Consider the following 5,815-nt stretch of genomic DNA (forward strand, 5'->3'; position numbering starts at 1 on the left):
ATTGAAGACAAGGTTTCACTCAGAGAGGCTGGTGTGGGAAGGGGGAGGATAGAAGCATGGGGCTGCACAGAGCCCAGGAGATAGGGACACTTAGCTCCTTCTTGTCTAGCAGTATGGCTGTAAACCTCATTGGAAGCTAGATTACAGAATTAAAGCTTTTTTGTGTTTTCAGAAGTTGTTTTGCTGAGTTTGGTCTGATTGCATGATCTCATGGGATGAAACTGACTAACTTAGGGCACAGGTCCCAGGAAAGTTACCAACCACAGTCTACTCAGTCAAGGCCCTGTGGGCAGTTTCACCTGAGCCTCTACTCAGGGTTATGGGGGCGGGGGGGAAGGAGAACAAGAGACTGACACAAGTGCCTTGGAGCAGGAACATCCTTGCCGGACAGGACCTTCTATTGTCATCTGATTATGCCCAGGAGTTATGAGGTGAACAAGGTTAAGAAAACACTTTTTATTGGGCCCTTGGGGAGGACAATAGGAGCCAAGTGAAAGAGATATAGCAGGCTCCCCACTTTGGTACTGTTTTTTTTTTTTAAATAAATTCAATATCCCTGACATAGAATGCATTTTTTAACTTTAAAATATTTGCAGTTTTTTTAAATTAATAACAAAACCGACATACTTATTTTTATTTGTTCTAATTACTTATACATGGCAGTAGAATGCATTTAGACACATCATACATAAATGGAGTATAACTTCTCATTCTTCTGGTTGTACATGATGTAGAATCATACTGGTCATACAATCATATATGCACATAGGGTAATTATGTCTGATTCATTCTACTATCCTCACTACCCTCATATCCTCTCCTCTCCCTTCACTTCCCTCTGTCTAATCCAAAGTACTTCTATTCTTCCTTAGAAGTATAGACACCCCCCTCCTTTTTGTGAGTTAGCATTCACATATCAGAGGAAACATTTGGTCTTTGGTTCTTTGGGATTGGCTTATTTTGCTTACCATGATATTCTCTAGCTTTATCTACTCACTGGCAAATGCCATAATTTCATTCTCCTTTAAGGCTGAGTAATATTCCATTATGTGTGTGTGTGTATGTGTGTGTGTGTGTGTGTGTGTGTGTGTGTGTGTATATATATATATATATATATATATATATATATATATATATATCTCACATTTTCTTTATATTCATAGGTTGAAGTACACTTAGGTTCCATAGTTTACCTATTGTGAATTGAGCTGCTATAAACATTGATGTGATTGCATCACTGTAGCATGCTGATTTAAAATCCTTTGGATATATACTGAAGAGTGGGATACCTGGGTCAAATGGTGGTTCCATTTATAGTTTTTTTTTAGGAATATCCATACTGCTTTCCAGAGTGGTTGCACCAATTTGCAGTCCCAACAGCAATGAACACACTGATTTTATACATTTAAATTATTTCGAGATTTCATGACAATAATTACCTATATAGTATGGCCCAGAAATGAAAATATACAAAATATTTTTAGAAACACATGTATTTCTACTGTATCATACAAAGATACATATTTTTATTTATTTATTAAAAGGTGTTGATGGACCTTTATTTTTTTTATTTATTTGTATGTGGTGCTGAGAATCGAACCCACTGCCTCATGCATGCCAGGCAAGCACGCTACCACTGAGCCACAACTTCAGCCCCCATATTTATTTTTAAAATAAAGACTTGGAAAATGAAACCAGTTAATCAAATTTTTACCAAACTATGACAAGAAACCTTTTATGCAAAAAAAAAATTGGTGCAGAAATAACACTTTTAACTTTTCTGGTGTCTTAAAAATCACACTAATTCTATAAATTGCTATTTCTAAATATATAATTTTAATTGTTCCCTGCCCATTTCTGTCATGCTTACAATAAAACATAAAAGTGATCTATATATAATAAATGAAATTGTTACATTTAAAACTTTTCTTAATATAAAAGATAACATTCACATATCAGAGAAAACATTTAGCTTTTGTTTTTTGAGGGACTGGCTTATTTCACTTAGCATTATAGTCTCTAGTTCTATTTACTGGCAAATGCCATAATTTCATTCTTCTTTATGACTGAGTAATACATACCACATTTTCTTTATCCATTTATCGTTAAAGGGCACCTAGGTTGGTCTCATAGAACAGATCATATCTTATTTTTCTATTTAACTTTATATTGTACTACTTTACATGGAAGAAGTATCCTGATGACATGATATTTTACATACATTCTTTGATACTCACATCTACATTGATGATAGTTCACAGTCCACTTAAATAATTTTCTAGTAGGTATTAATAAGATCATATGTATAGTTCTACTCTTTTTGAAACTCAAGATATTCAGGTTTTATTATTACTGCCTTGGGAAACACTGAATTTAAAAAAAAAACCAAGCAAATCACTCATGGTACTGGTCATAACATTTGAGCAAAACTTGATGATTCTTCATTTTTTTTGAGTCTCTCTCTCTCTCTCTCTCCCTCTCTCTCCCTCTCTCTCTCTCTCTCTCTCTCTTTGTACTGGGGATTGACCCCAGGGTTGCTCTACCACTGAGCCACATCCCCAGACCTTTTTAATTCTTTTCTATTTTGAGATAGATTTTTCTTGTGTTGCCAAGACTGGCCTCGCCAGACAGGTTTTCCTTTCGTTGCCAAACTTGCCATCCTCCTGCCTCACCCTTTGGAGCCATTGGGATTACAGGTGTGTGCCAACATACCCAGCTTGAGTCTACTTTTTTTTGATACCAAGGATTGAACTTGGAGGCACTTAACCACTGAGCCACATCCCCAGCCCTTTGTATTTTTTTATTTTGAGTCAAGGTCTCACTAAGTTTCTTAGGGCCTCATTAAATTGCTGGTGCTAACTTTGAACTTATGATCCTCCCACCTCAGCCTCACAAGCTGCTGGTATTACAGGTGTGTGCCACCATGCCCAGCAAATCTCTGTTTTTAAATACATTTATTTTACTAAAAAATGAAGAAAAAAATTCTTTTTTCCCAATGAAGCAGAATTATGAGAAGAGAAATAATTATACTTCAAAGCTGGGTATATTTTATATTCTGAATTTTATATTTTATATTCTGTAAAATTCAGTTCTCATTGCTCTTCTGCAATATAATCAAACCCATTTATTTTAACAATATAAACAAAACATTAAGAGTCTTTACAAAATCATGACTATAGGCTTGGAGTATCATTTAGTTGTCAAGTGCAGGCCCAGTGTGTGCAAGGCCCTAGGTTCAATCCTCAGCACCCCCCCCTCCCCCAAATTATGATTACAATCAAAAGCTTTAAACAGGAGTGTTGAAATTTGGCTCAGGGATGGAGCTCTTGTCTAGCATCTGTGAGGTGCTGGATTTTGCCCCAGCACTGCAAAAAGAAGAAGAAGGAGGAGGAGGAAGAGGAGGAAGAGGAGGAGGAAGTTTGGAACAGTATGATAAATCTAATGGAAATCTCTTTTTAAAAAATTTTTTTTTATTAGTTGCTCAAAACATTACAATGGCAATCTCTTAAACTCCATTTTAAGATAGTTCTGCTTCCAAATAACATTTTAAAATGGTCTCCAACAATCTGATTATAATTAGTCATCACCATTTTAGGAATATTTTTTCAATATTCAAAAAGCATAATATTTGGCATCAGAAAGTACTTTTGATTTGTGAATAAAAAAACCATGTACTAATGTCAGTGGTTCCTGTGACAGATAAATTTCCTCTTTCAAGTAATGCCTGTTCCACAATTAAAGTAGCACTATGTTTTTATTTTTCTGAGAGTTTATTAAAGAAACCACAAACCACATTTTTTTTTAGTTGAGGTGAAAAAACGGCTTCATAAGTTCATATGTTGTAAAAGCCACTGCTTGAGAGGGAATACACAGAATGAAATTAAGGGATAAGCCACAATATAATCCTTTTCAAATTCTGTGGTGTCAACAGACATAGTTCATAGTCTCCCGCAAGGTAAGGTGCTTTTCAAAATCTGGTGGAATAGTTCCTAGTTATATTTTCTGATGAGTTACATCAAATGGGTATGATATTGCCTATGTTGTTGCAACAGCAACACCAGCACAATGTAAGTTAATGTGTTTTCAGCACCATGACTTTAGGATTGTCTGATGAAGGTCTGCTAAGAAGGGTAAGAGCATGGGAAAGCCCAACACTCTTTAAGATAATCAAAAGTAAAAAATGAAACACCTGCAACAGCCACGTCAATGTTTATAGCAGCACAATTCACAATAGCTAAACTGTGGAGCCAACCTAGATGCCCTTCAGTGGATGAATGGATAAAAAATGTGGCATATATACACGATGGAATTTTACTCAGCAATAAAAGAGAATAAAATCATGGCATTTGCAGGTAAATGGGTGGCATTGGAGAAGATGGCAATTAGCCAATCCACAAAAGAAAACAAATGCCGAATGTTTCCTCTGATATAAGGGGGCTGACTCATAGTGGGGTAGGGAGGGGGAGCATGGGAGGAATAGATGAACTCTAGATAAGGCAGAGGGATGGGAGGAAAAGGAAGCAGGCAAGGGGTTAGCAAGGATGGTGGAATGCGATAGACATCATCATCCAAAGTATATGTATGAAGACTCGAATTGGGTGACAGCATACTTTATATATAAACAGAGATATGAAAAATTGTGGTATATATGTATAATAAGAATTGTAGTGCAAAAAAACAAAAAGTTCATGTATAAAGGCATGAATTGGCGGGGACATACTTTATATACAAAGATATGAAAATTGTACTCTATATGTGTAACAAGAATTGTAATGCATAAAAAAGAAGCCATTCCTAATATAGTGAGCATCAGTCTTTGTAAAAATCCAAGGAAACCACCTTTGCATAAATTGGTTTGAATGCATGAATGATTCCTGTGTAGGTGTGTTGCCCTTTCATCTGGAATGCTCAATGTATTCTAACCATGTCAAGAAGGTAAGTACAGATAACTGCTGTCATACCTGTGATGGATCCATCCGTTAATCTGTGAACACGACCATAGGGAAAGATTTGAATCATCATTGCACCATTTCCTTTATACAATCCCAGGTGTCCTTCTCTTTGGAGAGCAACACACAATGTAGAAAATACTCTTCCATGATTCGAAGATTTTGGCTTGGAAAATATCAGTACCCTAAATGCCTGTAATCGTGATTGTGAGCTTGTAATAAAATCTTTACTCATTCCAAAGGAACCACTGTTGTTTTTGCACAGCATCTGGCAATACCTCTGGCCAAGAAGGAGCCCAGTCAGTAGAATTTGCAGCAGACAGTGGGCCTTCCAGCCCCTGCTGCCTGCAGCATGGCGGGAGGGAGATGGCAGGGCTGCCGCCACAGCCATCAGGACAAGGACATCTTGGGAGCCTTGGTTGTCAATTTACAAACCACAGGTCTGAACACAGCTGTGCCTGTAGTGACAGGAAGCTGACCACCATGCTGGGAGTACCAGATCTACCTTGGTACTGCTAACATTTTGGGTTGGACAAATTTTTGCTGAGGGGCTGTCCTGTATATTGTAAAATGTAAAGTTGCCAGATGCCAGTACATACCTGATGTTTCCCTGCACATTTGTAACAACCCAAAATGTCTCCAGACATTGCTAAATGTCCCCACAGTGGAAAAATTGGACACTTAGGTGAGAGAAACACACTTATTCTTCTGCACAGGGGAGTGGCAGGAGCTAGCAAACATTTTCTGTAAACAGCCAGATACTAACTTTTGGCATTGTGGGTCCCACTGTGTGGTGTGCCACCTGTAAAGCTACTTGAGTGGTCTTTTACTGGGTACTGAGCCATGGGGGACTTAAATCTCCCCTA

General features: G+C 37.4%; 1 pseudogene; it reads right to left on the reverse strand.

Annotated features, from left to right (window-relative positions):
* Positions 1-3,801: 3,801 nt before the first annotated feature.
* LOC114084463 (solute carrier family 25 member 16-like) lies at positions 3,802-5,068 on the reverse strand (annotated as a pseudogene).
* Between the last annotated feature and the right edge of the window lie 747 nt (positions 5,069-5,815).

This window comes from Marmota flaviventris, chromosome 1, assembly GCF_047511675.1.
Source record: "Marmota flaviventris isolate mMarFla1 chromosome 1, mMarFla1.hap1, whole genome shotgun sequence".
NCBI lineage: Eukaryota > Metazoa > Chordata > Mammalia > Rodentia > Sciuridae > Marmota > Marmota flaviventris.